The sequence below is a fragment of the Heteronotia binoei genome, chromosome 4 (assembly GCF_032191835.1).
Source record: "Heteronotia binoei isolate CCM8104 ecotype False Entrance Well chromosome 4, APGP_CSIRO_Hbin_v1, whole genome shotgun sequence".
In the NCBI taxonomy this organism is placed as follows: Eukaryota; Metazoa; Chordata; class Lepidosauria; order Squamata; family Gekkonidae; genus Heteronotia; species Heteronotia binoei.
The window spans coordinates 22,110,924-22,128,399 of NC_083226.1; the positions used below are offsets into that span (position 1 = coordinate 22,110,924).

At 47.3% G+C, this 17,476-nt stretch overlaps 1 protein-coding gene across 8 annotated transcripts in view; it reads right to left on the reverse strand.

Annotated features, from left to right (window-relative positions):
* Positions 1-15,612, reverse strand: part of LOC132570362 (rap1 GTPase-activating protein 1-like) — an 81,919-nt gene extending 66,307 nt beyond the window's left edge. For 7 of the 8 annotated variants that reach the window (XR_009555315.1, XM_060236921.1, XM_060236925.1 and 4 more), the window contains exon 1: positions 15,501-15,535. The gene's annotated coding sequence lies outside the window, so the exon portion shown is untranslated. Of the gene's footprint in view, positions 1-15,500 lie in introns of all 8 variants that reach the window. The other variant, XM_060236926.1, reaches the window with a different exon arrangement.
* Between the last annotated feature and the right edge of the window lie 1,864 nt (positions 15,613-17,476).

Here is a 17,476-nt window from a genome sequence, read left to right on the forward strand (position 1 = left end):
AAAACACCTTTGCCCTAACCTGGATTGCTCAGACTCGCTTGATCTTGTCAAATCTTGAAAACTAGGTAAGGTCAGTTCTTAAACGGGAGACCACTAAGGAAGTCCAGTGGAAAATCACCTCTGCTTATATCTTGACTTGAAAACCCCAACAGAAGCCCCCAGAAGTCAGTTGAGACTTAATAGCACCTTCCACCACAAGAATACCTTTATTTTTCTATTCGTTTATGTTCTAGAACGGGGGTGTCAAACATGCAATCCAAGGGGTGTCAAACATCAAGCCCCCAGAGAGCTCTTATCAGGCCCACAAGCAAGTCTGCTTTCTTCTCTTTCTCTCGTTTCTTCTTCTATCACAGCTTGGCAGGCTTGTTTAATCTCACAGGAGCTACAGAACAAAGGCTCTATCATCTCAATTGGCTGGGACTCTTCGGGGAGGAAGGGGGGAGGGGGAGCTTGCTTTGCAAGGCTCTCTCAATTGAACAGCACAGCTACTGAGCCAAGTCACTTTTTCTTCTATTGGCTGAGGCTCCGCCCCCTCATCCCCTGGGGAGGGAGGGAAAGAGATAGAGAATCCTTGCCCAGTTCCCTTGATCACACAGGAGAGATACAAAATCTTTGTGCTTGTTTGTGTCCTTTATAAAGTTTATATCTCCACTACCTGCCATTACCTTTTATGACATACATGGCCCGGCCCAACAAGGTCTCATTTATGTCTGATCCGGGCCTCATAACAAATGAGTTCAACACTCCTGTCCATGTTTGAAAAAAGGAACATTTTGAAGAGACCATTACCTTTGTTTCAGAGTAATTTATAAAAACTACCAGATTCCTCAGTGCCAAACAACATCCCATCCCACCCCTACAGCATCCAATGCTGAGCTTATTTCTTCAGCCTTGTGCCAATGATAGTGGTTCTTCCCACCCACCCCCTCATCCCCTCAGTGTGTCCAATGTCCATGTGCAGGGAATGACATTGCATAGGGGCCTCCATGCTCAGGCACACAACTGCACAATTGCTACGATACACTTTATGCAACAACTGATGGCCAACATGTGGAAGCCACTGCACAGGAATTCTTCTCTAAAGAAGCCAGCATCCCTACGGGAGAGGGTTTGAGGAGGGGAAGACCTTAGTGGGGCATAATGCCACGAAGCCTAAAGCAGCCATTTTATCCAGACGAACTGGTCTCTATAGACTAGGGTTGCCAGACACCTGCTGGAGGCAGGAGAATTCCCACTTTTTTTTGGGGGGGGGGCATTTCCTGCCACTCACCAGCAGGGAAAATCCCACCCCCAACTGGCCTGAAAGGCGACATGATGATGTCGCTCAGAAGTGACATCTTCACGTCACACAAGTGACACTTCAGTTCCTGGGCAAAACTCTGTGGTAAAACTGGCTACAAACATAGAGTTTTGCCCAAAAACTACAGCATCACCCCTCTGTGTTGGCAATGTGATGATGTCACTTCCGGGTGATGTCACTGCACTGCACAAGCTTTGCACATGTGGAAGAACCTCCTGGAGTACCAATTCCCCCACCAGTTGCCAGGTAAGACCTAACAACCCTACTGTAGACTAGAATTATATGTCCAAGCAATTTCCGGGCATACCCAAAGTCTGGAAAACCCTGTCTCCCATGTGATGATCCATTTCCTTCCTGTAGTGTAGAATCAAATTTTGAACTCCCTTTTCTTCAGTTTACATATTTGTAAGATAGAACAGTGGTCTTCAACCACAGATGGCCCTTTGCTGTAGAGGTCAAAAGCAGACAAGTTCTAATCTGGAGAACTGGGTTTGATTCCCCTCTTCTTCTCCACATAAAGCCAGCTGGTTGACCTTGGGCCAGTCACTGTTCTCTCAGAAATCTTTCTGCCCCACTGACCTCACAAGGTGCCTGTTGTGGGGAGAAGAAGGGAATGGTGATTGTACGCCACTTTGAGATTTCTTAAAGGTAAAAGATAAAGCACCGAGTCATTACCAACCCATGGGGTGACGTCACATCACGACATTTTATTCGGAGACTTTTTATGGGTGGTTTGTCATTGCCTTTCCTAGTCCTCTACACTTGACCTCCAGCAAGCTGGGTACTCATTTTACTGACCTTGGAAGGATGGAAGGCTGAGTCAACCTTGAGCCGGCTACCTAAACCCAGCTTCCACCGGGATCGAACTCAAGTGAGGTTCAAAAACCAACCTGCCTCCTCCTCCTTCTTCCTCTTCTTCTTAAACCAGCTGCTCTTCAACAACAATAGAACTGACTATAGGAGTATTCAACCAAGTCAACTGCACTATCAGTCAGGCTATCTGGCTTCTACATTTCAGAATCCTTTTATCAGTGGGATAACCATGCTCATATTCCATCTTGAGGAAAAATCCTACTTTAATATAATAGTTATAAAGTGTGCCATGATAACAGGCCTGCTGATTTAAAGGCGTTTTAACCACCTCCTCTGGTGTATAATCTTCTCCTCAGGTTCTACATTCAGATTGTTGTGTAACAAAAAAAAAATTATCTCCTCAGGAGTAATCAGTGACTGTGAAGGCATCAACAACAATGCTAAAAATGCCAGTGTAATCGAAAGTAACTTGGGTTAGGGTTGCTGGAGGCCAACAACTCACAACAACTTGGTGGGAGTCTGGGGGAGGCTGAGACATGGGGCAGGGGTGTCACACGATGGCATGATGTCACTTCCAGGTTTCGTCCAGAAGTGATGTAACTGCCATCGCACCAACAGTGATTTCTTGTAGGCTGGCAGGAACATCGGAAGATGGGGAATTAGTTTTCAAGACTTTAAAGTTTCTTGCATCACCTCCAGTGGATAAATGGCATCCTTATAGGGTTGCCAAGTCCTATTCAAGAAATATCTGGGGACTTTGGGGGTGGAGTCAGGAGCAAGGGTGTGACAAGCATAACTGAACTCCAAAGGGAGTTCTGGCCATCACATTTAAAGGGACCACACACCTTTTAAATGCCTTCCTTCTATAGGAAATAATGAAGGATAGGGGCACCTTGTTTTGGGGCTCATAGAATTGGACCCCCAAGTCCAATTTTTTTTTTAAATTTGGAGGGTATTTTGGGGAGAGGCACTGGATGCTCTACTAAAACTTTGGTGCCTTTACCTCAAAAGACATCCCCCCCAGAGCCCCAGATACCCATAGATCAATTCTCCATTATTTTCTATGGGAATAAGTCTCCATAGGGAATAATGAAGTTCCCAACAGACACCTCCCTCCCCTCCCCTCCCCTCCCCTTGCTTTCTGATGACCCTGAGGCAGGAGGAGGGCCTCAAAACTGGCGGATCCCCTGCCCCCACCTGGGGACTGGCAACCCTACATCCTTAATTTGGGTGGATGATGGAAGTTACACCAGAGCCTCCCAAAAATGGCAGGAGCATGTTTGATTTAGCCTCTTGAAACCCCTTGTTAAAATCTAAAAGAATGTAGGTCTTAAGCTGTCCTTTCTAGTTCCATGACTGAAACCTCTTCTGTTATAATCAACCTTCTTTTTAAGCAGCAAGCCTTCATACTCTAGTGGGAACTGGAAATCCCCCAGAATTACAACTCTTCTCCAGACCAGGGGTCGTTTTGTAGGGGGAAAAGGTGCAGGAGCTCAGCAGAATATCTCATTTGCATATGCCCGGGCTCTATGTGCAGCGGGGAGAGAACTCCCCACTGCATGTAGACCCTGGCTGGAGATTCAGGAGCTGTGCTCCTGTGAGCTCCTGCTGTATTCAAGCCCTGCTCCAGACTATAGAGAGCACAGGGGCCAAAAAACTCAGGTGCCATCAGGAGGTTCATCAGTGAGGCCAGGATACTAGAAGTCCTTGCACTGCTGTCCCTCCCAAGCACCAAGAATACAAAGCATCACTTGCCCCAGACAGAGAGTTCCAGCAATATACTGTGGCTAATAGCCACTGATGGACCTCTGCTCCATATATTTATCCTTTCTAAAAAGTATGTAGTGATTACAGTACAAGGTAACAATTCCTGCACACTGTAGCCTGGGAGGGACCCCAGCAGTTTCCCTAGAATCCAGTCTCCAAAGCAGCCATTTCTTCCAGAGAAAGTGATCGCTACAATCTGGGGATCCACTGTAATACTAGATCTCCAGGACCCACCTGGAAGTTATCAACCCTAGCTCCCTCTTAGCCATGCACTCTCAATGACTGTGATGTCAGGATTCAAGAGTTATATCTAGGCTGCCAAGTTCAGCCACAACTGCAATCTGCTTTTGTGGGACGGATACCCCTATGTGCAGCCTATACTAGCCATTTCAGCAAGGCTTATTGGGGAGGGACGGTGGCTCAGTGGTAGAGCATCTGCTTGGGAAGCAGAATGGTCCCAGGTTCAATCCCCGGCATCTCCAAAAAAGGGTCCAGGCAAATAGGTGTGAAAAACCTCAGCTTGAGACCCTGGAGAGCCGCTGCCAGTCTGAGAAGACAATACTGACTTTGATGGACCAAAGGTCTGATTCAGTATAAGGCAGCTTCATATGTTCACACAATGGGTCCACAGGGATCAGGAAGAATGCAAAATTACGAGCCAATAAGAGGGTGGTGGGGAGAGACAAGGTAAATTTAAAAGCAGTGAGGAACTCAGTAAGTAGAGAGAGAAAGAAGAAGAAGAATTGGTTTTATATCCTGTTTTTCTCTACCTGAAGGAGTCTCAAAGCAGCTTACAAACCCATTTCCCTTCCTCACCCCACAACAGGCACCTTGTCGTGAGGCTGAGAGACTTCTGAGAGAATGGTGATTTGCCCAAGGTCACCCAGCAGGCTTCATGTGGAGGAGGAATGGGGAATCAAACCCAGTTCTCCAGGTAAGAGTTTGCCACTTTTAAGTACGTTACATCATGCTGGTTCAGTCAGTTTATAGCAGCTTAAAAAGAAACAGTCATGCATAAAGCTGTATTCTGGAACAGATTAAAAAAACCATAGTGATTGTACCATTATAGCTGCCCAGAGAGACAACATGCACTCTCCTGCAGGCTTTTGTTTAGCTAATCACTAATGTTCCTTCTTCAGTACCCAGCAATGGCTAGATATCACCTTCCTTAAGGTAAGTAATGTCTCCCCACATGCATCTGCTTAAGTGGGGTCTGGAAAGGGACAAAACAAACAGCTGGAATTAGTCAATGAAGAAGTCAGAAGTCAGTTTTTGCAGCTGATTTTAAAGGAATGGGGGTGGGGGGAGGTGGGTTTCCTCCACATCTAAGGAACTGAAGCTGCTTTAAAGATTAGCACTCCTGGGTGGTAACTATACTCTGTTCTACCAAAGAAACCCTGTCCTACAGCAGCTGCTCTTGGGATGTTGGAGTCCAGGAAACTAGGAGCATGAAATGGTGGGTGCCAGCCCAAGAGTTTTTTGACACCCTAGGCCAGGGGTGTCGAATTCATTTGTTGTGAAGCCGGATCAGACATAAATGAGACGTCGGGCCAAGCCATGTCAGGCTGGGCCATGTGAGTTCCTATTTAAGATTAGGTAGCAGAGATATAAGCTTTATAAAGGACACAGACAAACAGAATTAAAGATTTTTTAAAAGCTTATAATAAAACATGTTTAAAACATTAGCACTCATTGGTCTTAAAGGTGCTTTCTTTATATTTCTCCCACGGAATCCAGGGAACTGGGTCAAGGAAGCTCTGGCTCTTTCCTTCCTTCCCCAGTGGACCAGGAACAGAAGAAGGAAGAGAGGCTTGGCTAAGTAACTCTACTGTGTGATTGAGAGAGCCTGGCAAAGCAAGCTCTGCCTCCCCCCTTTCCTTCCCAAGGGAGGAGCCTCAGCCAATGGAATAAATAGCTTTCTTCTCCCTATCTCTTGCTTCCTTCTGCATAACAACTTGCTTTGCAAGGCTTGCTCTGTAGCTTCTGTGCGATTGAGCAAGACTTGCAAAGCAAGCTGTTATGCAGAAGGAAGCAAGAGATAGGGAGGAGGAAGCAGATGACAGCCAGTTGCTCAGGGGCCTGATTCGGCCCCCGGGCCGCATGCTGGACACCCCTCGGCTAGGCAAACTGTGAGTTTGGCTCCCCCATTCAACAGAATGAAAAATGAGATGCCTAGAACAAACATTTTCCTAGGTATTCACAATAAACAATGGAAAAATAAAAACAGATATGCTCTACAAAAGCCCACAGGCAGCTATAGAAGACCAGTTTCCCCAGATATGTAGATTCTAGAATCCAGTTAATGCCAAGCTTTCTTTCCCATCAGTAGAGGAGGTTCTGCTTACCTTTCTGGTACCCCTCAAAAATCCGGCGCCCTAGGCAATCACCTAACTTTGCCTAGTGGTTGAGTGAGGTCAGCTCTAAAAGTTGTATCTAATGCTCCAACACAAAGCTTTCTAGAGAGAACTAGATATACATGAACAACGGAATCTGTATTAAAGCCATCACACAGCTAGAGATTTCCAAAGAAATATACAAAAGATAGACCTCATTCGTCCACCTGTGTTGGGCAACAGCTCCCCATGGTCTCCCAGTCACAGTAATCTGAAACTTTTAACTGAAGCTTAAACCTGAGGACTTCTACATGAAACAAAACCATTGCCAACATCTAGGAATGCATGACGACACTGTGCTGATAAAACACGAAGGATAAAAATGAGCAACTTTCTAGCGAGGAGCAACTGAACCGAAACTTTGATCATTACCGTGCAATTGTGTTATAATAAGGCAAAATGCATTTAACATCTGACAAGGGCTGACTTTCCTGCTTACTCATCTCTTTCCTTTAAAACGTTGCACATACAAATTCCCTTTGGAATGCATAATAATACAAAGGGGAGGGGAACTACCAGTAGAGAAGATGCCCTCTAAAGAATATTGATATGCACCAAGAACTGGCAGTATTTGCCGCAGATGCATGGTCATCTCAAACCAAGCTGGCTGTTACAGAGCCCCTTCTTGAAAGCAATAGTAAATATATGGGATATCAATCGCAAGAGATTGGCCCCTCCTATCTCTTTAATTGCTACCTTTTTGAGGCAACCCTGGTTTGCTCCAGTGCTCTTACGGTTTTTGGAACAGAAACTCAATAAAATTTTTGTTTCAATAAATCGTTGGGAGCTCAATTTTGTCAGTGGTTGAACTGGGAAAGAAACTAAATTGCCTTCCTCCTTGGTTTGAGTATATTCAGCTAATACACCTTTTAAATTCTCCAATGTTGTTAGCAGCTAAATTACATCCTAAAACTGAATTTGAACGATTGGTGATAAATTTTAACCAAAACAGTTGCCCAACAATACAATCCTGAACAGGATTACAGCTTTCTAAATCAAGTGAAGACAATTGGCTTTAAAGGGTGGAATTTGACTCACAGTCACAGATCCTCAGTAATTCATAGGGTTGCCAATCCCAAGGTGGAGGCAGGGGATCCCCTGGTTTGGAGGCCCACACTTCAGGGTCATCAGAAAGCGGGAGGGAAAGAGGGAAATATCTGCTGGGCACTCCATTATTCGCTATGAAGACCGATTCCCATAGGGTATAATGGAGAATTGATCTGCAGGTATCTGGGGCTTTGGAGGGGATGTTTGAGGTAGAGGCACCAAATTTTCAGCATAGCATCCAATACCTCTCCCCAAAATACCCCCCAAGTTTCAAAAGGATTGTACTGGGGGGTCCAGTTCTATGAGCCCCAAAATAAGGTGCCCCTGTCCTTCATTATTTTCAAAGGAGGGAATGCATTTAAAAGCTGTGCGGTCCCTTTAAATGTGATTTCCAGAACTCCCTTTGGAGGTCAATCGTGCTTGTTACACTCTTGCTCCTGGCTCCGCCCCCAACATCTCCAGGCTCCACTCCCAAAGTTCCTAGATATTTCTTTAATTGGACTTGACAACCCTAGTAATTCGCCATGATTAAAGTCTCACTGTCAATGGCTGGCTCTTACCCTACTGTTCCAGGAAAGGTTTCTTTATGCATTCTACGGTGAAAGGTGCTTGCTCTGTGCCTGCTCCATTTCTACCCTAGGTTTTTTTCACCACCTAGAAGGGCTTTTCTTCCACTCTCAATCTCGGGTCGCCAACCTCCAGGATCCATCGCTATTACAATTAATTTACAGATGACCAAGATCAGTTCCCCTGGAGAAAATGGCTGCTTTGGAAGGTGGACTCTGTGGCAATAGTATTATACTCCATTGAAGTCCATCCCATCACCAAACCCCACCCTCTTCAGGCTCCACCCCCAAAATTTCCAGGTATTTCCCAACCCAGAAATGGCAACTCTGCTCTCTACCATCACCTGACCTTTTGCAGGAATTACGCACTGGGAGAATCAAAACTCCCAGCTTCCCTTCCAAGTTCTGAGGCCTTGCCTCTGTGTCTTCCAAGGCCCAGCACCCGGTCACCATGGGGACTGTTTACTGCCTTGTGCGCCCCTGGAGGAACAGCCACTTGCCAACTGCCTTCTGTCTTCCAGGGCTCTTTTTAAACAGAGACGGTGGAGGTCTATGTGATACAGAGAACCACTGCCAGCCTCAACAGTTATTAAGTATTTATTAAAAAGAAAATGTTTACAAGCATACTTTTAGCACAGCACCAAACAGGACCAGATCTATACGTTTTTGAGGGGGGGGGGGCAAAATTAAAAAATGACGCGCCCTTATGGGCCATTCTATCTTATGGTCCCATAGAATACAATGGACTCCATACCCAATTTGGCCCCCCCTCCATAAGTGTCTGGGACAAGCACCCCCTCTGCCCACCCCCACCCCCCAGATCCGACCTTGGCACCAAATTGAGCAAAGGATTCCAAAAGAAATAGGTAAAACACAAATCTTCTGTCCCTTTCTCTATATGTGCCCTATCAGATATTAAAAATATAGGGTAGGCTCCTTTTTCTAATATACGGTAATATTTATGTTTGTATAACACTTTTAAGGGAGGGAATCCTACATTTAGTTGTCTTCTCTGTATATAAACACGGTAGATTTTTACATTTGTCTACCCAGAAATTTATAGGGGTATCTTCAGTGAGACCATCAGTAATAGTGCCTGAAAGATCATTTGTCTGCCATCACTAATAATAATAATTTAATAATAACAATAATTTTTAATTTATATCCGGCCCTCCCCGCCGAAGCAGGCTCAGGGCGGCTGTGGGCCCCCTGCCCCCACTGTCAAGCATGGTAAAACTCTATTGATGATTGATTGTTTTATGGTCCTGCCTGAGTCTGATCTGGGAATTGTCATGGAGGACCCATTTTGGTTAGTTTGTTATTCTTTCCTGTTTTTCACCCTGCTTTATGGCTATTAATTAAGAAATAGTGAGAAGGGAACTAAATAATCAGTACCTTCCCATATATTCTCCTTAGGGAGGATGAGACATCTGGGCATAACAAGGACGAACGTCTGATAATGCTCTGGGAATGTAGACAGTTTTGATATTTTGTGTGTGAACGCTCTCCCGCGACCCCCTCCCATGGAATCCCTTTGAAGTAAGCCTTAAAAGTTTTGTATCAATGTATCAGTTTCATTCTTCTGAAGAAATGGCTTCGGCCAAAGTATCGGTCTATCAATAAACGTAGTCTTTGTATCAACTTTGACTCGTCATTGAACCCGCATGCTTGACACCCACAATACACCCAAAGACTCTTAATAAACAGGTCAAGTGAGTCCATTGAGATACCATGCAGTGAACTGCAACCTCAGCACACATCCTTAAATATGCCGCAAAATCTTTTGCTTGTGTGTGATCTAGACAGAGATTCTGCAGCACACAAACCAATGCAGACAGGGTTCCTGGAAGGTAGGCAATTTGGAAACTGATGTTCTAAAAGCACATTGTTCCATTCATTCACAAAGCCATTGCTGGTAGTGATTCCAGGTTAAAAGGCCATGCTTGTCTACATCATATATATTTAGGGTGCAACTAAATAACCTGACAGTACAGATGTACTAGGACCAATTTCTCACTAGCAGCTCTACCCCCAGGCTTCTGCTTTCCCTGACTCAAGCAATCAACTCCCCACCAGTTGCTGCATGGTTGCATTTTGATCTGTGGCTCCCTCCAATTTCCCTCGCAGCTTCCTGCTCTTGCTTTTTTTAAGATCCGGAAGCTGCAAGGGAATTTGAAGGGAGCCACGGATTAAAATACACCTGCAAATTGCTTGAGCCAGGGAAAACAGAGCTTCTCTAGCTTCTTATGCTGTATTTTCAAAAATAGTTAATACCAGATCTAAGGGAGAGGGAAATTCAGATGATGACAAGAGTGCTGGGGACAGAGGTAACCTTCTCTTTTCCATTCAAAACAAAGCACCCCCCAAAGCTGAATAGGGACCCAGGATTCTTATCTCACTACAGATGCTGATTTCCTGCCCCCAAGCATTTCCCCTCTGCTCCAATCAAGCTCATTACAGGACACATGGTACCTCTGCATCCTTTACAAGCATTCTTTACAACACCCCTCCCACCTTCTGACTAGGGTATAAAAGGATTCGGAGATCTCCATTTCTACTCTGCTCCTAAAAGCTGCTATCCTGAAACTCTCATTGGTCTCTAAGGACTAAAATTTAACTGTTCTATTGCAGATCAACATGTCAACAGCTAGGCAAGCTAGGTGATTGCCTAGGGCGCTGGCCTTCTGGATGCACCAAATTTAGCTTCCCCATATGACTCTGTGACATTATCAGTGCGGGAGGGGGCAGAAGTTAGCCTTGCCTAGGGTGTCACAATCTAGGGCTGGCCCCACATTGCTACCCTCTGAAACTTTTCCTTTGTGTGACGCTTTCTCAATTGAAAGTATCCCTCTCTCTTAGAGTGGCTGTTTCCCTAACAGGGTGGGCGTACCATACAAGGATTTTACATACTCTTACCCCTCTAAACCCACTCCTTCTGAGAACCACAACTTTGTTCTAGCTGTCTTGCACTCTTGTGGACCTTTTAGCCCGACATATGATAAATCTGTTTTCAAAACTGGGCAAAAACAGAGACAGCACCCTTTTTATCCCCTTCAGAAAGCAAGCTACTTAAGGCCAGGGTTTTCTACTTATTAGGAAATCCAGACGATTATTGGCAGTTTTGTGGATTTCAAGGCAGTCTTGAACAGAGCAAGAAAAACCACGGGAAATATTTTCTGGAAGCAATTCGGTATGTCAATTGTTGTCGTGAATAAGAGATTCTATATTCAGACACCAACTTGGAACACTCTAGGGTATTGTTAACTAATACCCCAGAGACAGAGGAGAGGTAAAGGAAGGATGTATTAACCTACTCTGGTGATTATATTCCTCTCTCCCATACTCAATGGAGGCTGTGAAATTATTGCTAGGGGAAAAAATGTGAGCTATGAACCATGACAGTATTAATGAGTTTGTTACAGAGCAGAAAACTAAACAGCCTATTGACTTGTAATAGCAATCGAAACTTATCAGTATTTGGGAGACTTGCTCAGACAGCTGGAAAACACATCTGGATCTTGCTAGGGAGAAAACGGAACAATCTGCACATGCGGTGCTGAAATTTCAAGGCAACCAACGGGGCAACAAGCACTTCAGTAACCTCAAACTCAAGGACCTTCTCATTTGGAGCATCATCATAACAAAAGAGGTACTCCTGCAGCGTTCCAGAAAACTGGAAGCACGATAACTCCCCAATGAAATGAAAGTGAACCTGAATATTTGCAATTATTGACTTACCATGGGTTGCACGTCCCTAAGAGCATCTTCAGAGTAATTACAATCAAACTTCACCACATTTTCCTTCTAGGCTCAGAAATAGCTTTATTGATCTAGCTCTGCCACCCTCCCCCCCCCCCCCTTAAAAGTACGTACTTGTCAGGATCCAAACTATCAGATGCTAAACTGGAATTTAAATGCAGTCCAAAAGATAATCCCTGCACAATGTGACTCACAGTAAAATACCACCCAGGCAGTGTTCCCTCTATGCTAAGTTAGTGTGAGTTAGCTCACCATTTTTTAGCCCCGCAGCTCACACATTTTCATCTTAGCTCAGGAAAAATGGCCCCAGAGCAAACTAATCGATGCAGTAGCCCACAGTTTTAATGCCAGTAGCTCCAAAAGTAGAATTTTTGCTCACAAGACTCTGCAGCTTAGAGGGAGTATTGCACCCAGGGTGTATAATAAAGTTTCCAGCACAGGCTGGAAAATTATTTAATTTCACCTGTCTATGTTTTCAAGAACACAAGCTTTTGCCTTGCTAAGTTTCCATCAGTGGCTTTCTGGCATTCTTGATTAATGCTATCACAACATTGCTTGAGACACTGTATTAGCAGCAAGAACGTAACAAAAATTACTCCACACTGCATGTTATACCAAGCAGAGGTCCATCAGTGGCTATTAGCCACAGCGTATTATTGGAACTCTGTCTGGGGCAAGTGATGCCTGGAATTCTTGGTGCTTGGGAGGGGCAACAGTGTGAGCGCTTCTAGTGTCCTGGCCCCACTGATGGACGTCCTGATGGCACCTGGGTTTTTTTGGCCACTGCGTGACACAGACAGTTGGAACTGGATGGGCCACTGGCCTGATCCAACATGGCTTCTCTTATGTTCTTAAGCTGTTGTGGAAAACGGATGGGACAGGTGTCTCATATGAATACACATGAAGTTGCCTTATACTTGACCCAGACCCTTTGTCCATCAAGGTCATTATCGGCTACTCAGACTGACAGCAGTTCTCCAAGGTCTCAGGCAGAGGTCTTTCTCATCACCTACTGCCAGGTCCTTTCAACTGGAGATGCTGGGGACTGGACCTGGACCTTCTGCGCACAGTGAAGATGCTCTGTCACTGACCCATGGCTCCAGAGCCAGCCCTAGACTGGCACCCTAGGCAAGGCTAACTTCTGGTGCCCTTCCCCAGCACCGATGACATCACAGAGTCACGGGGGGGTACCCAATTCGGTGCCCCCAGAAGGCCAGCACCCTAGGCAGTCACCTAGATTGCCTAGCAGGAAGGCCAGCCCTGCATTGCTCTTCCGTCTCTACTGAAAAGGTCATGATTTCTGAGCAAATCAACACGAAGTAGAAATTTTTGTTTTGTTTTGTTTGTTTCCCTGCAACAACAAAGAAAACGTTCAAACAGGAGCTGCTTCACCAGCTGGGAAATATCAACCAAAAATATTGAAACCGTTCATCTTGTGAAGCTGGACGTGGGAAACATTAGTACAAGATCTCTCTCTGATGCCACTCAGCGGGTGATTGGATAGTAAATCAGGCTGCGCTTTGTTTTCCGCTTTAAAATTTAATTTGTGTTATGATGAAGAGCCAGAACCAGTACATTTGTATGCGGTTGCTTCCGCCCTCCTAAATCCAGAAGCCGAGATTAATTTCCATGACTGATCCTCCGCTACATCCATCAATTCAATGAGTCACGTTAAGGACCTCTGAGAATCCGGGATAGGGCGATCATCACGCATAGACTGGCCTGCCGGGAGCGATTCCTCTCTCTGTATCCTTGCACACCCCTGCCAAGTGAGGATAACACTTCATGCCAATGAGAGAGCGAGAGAGCGCGGGCTGCAGTCCATGAAGTCTAACGCCACCATAAATCTGTTACGCCTTTAAAGTGCCACAGGACTCTTGTCGGTTTTGTTCGTCAGCTAACACGGCTATCTTTCTCAAATATAGCCTCTCTCTACCTTGGCGCAGAGTGTTAAAGCTGCAGTACTGCAGTCCTAAACTCTGCTCATGACCTGAGTTCTATCCCTGGCGGAAGCTGGGTTTTCAGGTAGCCAGCTTGAGGTTGACTCAGCCTTCCATCATTCCGAGGTCGGTAAAAGGAGTACCCAGCTTGCTGGGGGGGAAGTGTAGATGACTGGGGAAGGCAATGGCAAACCACCCTGTAAAGTCTGCCGTGAAAACGTCGTGAAAGCAACGCCACCCTAGAGTCGGAAACGACTGGTGCTTGCAGTTTCCTACCCTGCACAGATGTGCACAGCAACAGCTATAGACCTTCTGCAGAAGTCCAGATGGATTTTTTTTGTAGATCTGTCAAAATGGAAGCAATTCCTAATCCTACAGAACAAAATAAATACTATTCGCTATTAGCCATGATTCGGATGGCTCAGGCTAGCCTAATCTCATTAGATCTTGGAAGCTATGCAGGCTCAGCGTTGGATGGGAGACCACCGAGGAAGTCCAGAGATAGGCAATGGTAAACCTCCTCTGAACATCTCTTGCCTTGAAAACCCCACAGGGTTGCCATAAGTCAGCTGTGATATGATAGCACTTTCTACCACCATTAGCCATGCATCTGGAAAGTTCAGGGACTCTTGGACTCGAACCTGCAGCTTCTCAAGTTAGCCAACAAAAGAAGGAGCTGGGACGGTGTTCTGCCTCCAAGTCATGGCCTCTGACCCTACAAATGTGTGGGCCAGCTGGGGTTTCCAGGCAAACGGCCCCAAGACACTCTGCACATGACCAGAGGTAGAGAGAGATTTCATCTGACAAAAAGCCACCACATGCACCCAGGGGTGGAATTCTAGCAGGAGCTCCTTTGCATATTAGGCCACACACCCCTGATGTAGCCAAGCCTCCAAGAGCTTACAAAAAAGAGCCTCATAAGCCTCATGTGTGTTGGAGGCTGTGACTCAATAGAGCATCTGTTTGTCCTGCAGGAGGTCCCAGGTTCAAACTCTGGCATCTCCAGTTTAATAAAACCCAGAGAGTAGGTAATGCGAAAGACCTCTGCTTGAGACCCCAGGAGAGCCACTGCCAGTCTGAGTAGACAACACTGACTTCGACGGACCGGTCTGATTCAGTATAAGGCAGCCTGGTAGGTACCCCATCCAGTCCAGCATCCTCAACCCAAGTTTACACCAAAGCCTGGCTTTCAGAGGTAGACTGCTTCTGCACGTGGAGGCTCCACGCCTGACCTATCATGGAACCAGTGTTTCCTCCCCCATGTTAAAGCTGCCGCCATCCAGTCCAGCATCCTCTCCCCAAGTTTACACCAAAGCCTGGCTTTCAGAGGTAGACTGCCTCTGCACACAGAGGCTCCACGACCAACCTATCATGGAACCAGTGTCCCCCTCCCCCGCCATGTTAAAGCTCCCTCCATCTAGTCCAACATCCTCTCTCCAAGCTTACACCAAAGCCCGGCTTTCAAGGGTAGACTGCCTCTGCGCATGGAGGCTCCACAACCGACCTGTGATGGTACTTAGTCCTCCCCCCACCACCACCACGTTAAAGCCGCCATCCAACAGAGGCTAGATCTGACAGCAATGAAGATCCTGTGAATTTAGGGGGAGCGATTTGTGAGTTTCCTGCATTGTGCAGGGGGTTGGACTGGATGACCCTGGAGGTCCCTTCCAGCTCTCTGATTCTTTCTAGTCCAGCATCCTCTCTCCAAGTTCACACGAAAGCCTAGCTTTTGGAGGTAGACTGCCTCTGCGCATGGAGGCTCCACGCCCGAACTACGATAGAACTTGGCGGCCCCCCCCCCTCCATGTTAAAGCCAGCCACCCTCCCTCCCCTTCTCTCTAGACGCCCTCCCCGGCCGCTCCTCCTTAATGAGCCCGGCGGGAGAGCCGCCCCGCGGCGGCCGAGCCTCCCTTACCTGCGCGCCGCTCTCTCATCTCCGGCGTCCGGGCGAGCTGCTGCTGCTGGAGGCTGCGACGACGACGCAGGGAGCCCGGCGGCGTCCTCCGGCGGCAGCGGCTCCTCCGCATTCGCTCCGCCGGCTCCCCCTTCGCAGCAGCAGCAGCAGCAGCCCCGCCAGCCGATCAATTATTCAAGGAGGTTGCGGCGTCCTCTTCTCCTCCCCTTCCGCTGCTGCTGCCGCTGCCGCCGCCGCCGCGCCTCCACCTGCAGACGAGCGACCCGAGCGGGGGATTGGCGAGGCGCCACCGGCGGCGGGCCTGCTGCACTCACCCGAGGGGGAGAAAACGATTTCCGAGAGGGAAGGAAGGGAAGCGGGGCTACGTTTGGCTTGCTTGCTGCAGAGCGCAGAGGCCAGGCACGGTTCAGCTCTTCCCCCCACCCCGGAAGGTTGTATTTGAGACGAGCAGAGCTCCGGCCTGGAGCCGACCGTGTGTACAAAAAAGGAAGAGGGGGGACGGGAGAGATCTGCGGTTCGGTTCGGTTTCTCTCCGGGACCCGCCGCTTTACGTAACCAGAGTGCATCAACTCACACACAAAGAGAGACGCGTTTAGTCTTTGCAGAGGGTTGGGGGGGGCGGGGCGGGGCGCCAACTTGGGTATGGAGTCCATTGCATTCTATGGGACCATGAAAAAGAATGGTCCATAAGGGGGAGTCATTTTTAAATTTTGCCCCCCTCCCTCAAAAAAACAAGAGCCCCGTGACGCAGAGTGGTAAAGCTGCAGTACTGTAGTCGGAGCCTCCCGACCTGAGTTCAATCCCAGCGGAAGCTGGTTCAGGTAGCCGGCTCCAGGTTGACTCAGCCTTCCATCCTTCCAAGGTTGGTAAAAGGAGTACCTAGCTTGCTGGGGGGAAAGTGCAGATGACTGGGGAAGGCAATGGCAACCCACCCCGTAAAAAGTCTGCCATGAAAACGTTGTGAAAGCAACGTCACCCCAGAGTCGGAAACAACTGATGCTTGCACAGGGGGACTACCTTTACCTTTTACAAAAAGCACGTAGATCCTGTAGATTCAGAATCGGTTGAAACCAAAAATAAACTTGGATCCAGGGGACCTGGAAAAGAGTGGGCTAGAGCAGCAATCCTCTTTGGCACCTTTTTGGCACCAAGGGATTGGTTTTGTGGAAGACAATTATTCCACGGACTGGGGGGGGGATGGTTTTGGGATGATACAATTGTGCATTTTATTTTGGTGTGGTGGTTAAATGTGCAGACTCTTATCTGGGGGAACTGGGTTTGATTCCCCACTTTTCCACTTGCACCTGCTGGAATGGCCTTGGGACAGCCATAGCTCTTGCAGAATGTCCTTGAAAGGGCAGCTTCTGGGGAGAGCTCTCTCAGCTCCACCCACCTCACATGGTGTCTGTTGTGGGGAAAGAAGATAAAGGAGATTGTGAACCACTCTGAGATTCAGAGGGCGGGATATAAATCCAATGTTGTATTATTATTATTATTAATGACTACTACTACTACAGTGTAATATCTCTCTCGGCTTGGCTTCGCGAACGAAGATTTAAGAAGGGTGCAATAGTCCACATCTGCTGCAGGCTCGCTGGTGGCTGACAAGACCAATGCGGGACAGGCAGGTCCGGCCACAGTGGCTGCAGGGAAAAGTCTGATTTAGGGTTGGTGCTGTAGCAGTGCGATTCTTCCTCAATCTCCTTTTGTCCTCAAGACCAGCTATGCGTGCGTTCTCAAAGGAAGAGACAGCCTGGTGGATGGTGTGCCTCCATGCTTTGCGATCTGAGGCTAGGTCAGACCACTGGTGATGGTTGATGCGACAGGTGCCAAGGGATTTCTTCAAGGAGTCCTTGTACCTCTTCTTTGGTGCCCCTCTATTTCGATGGCCGGTGGAGGGCAATCTTGGGAAGGCGGTGGTTTTCCATCCTAGAAATATGCCCTGCCCAGCGCAGCTGCGTCTTCAGCAGCAGTGC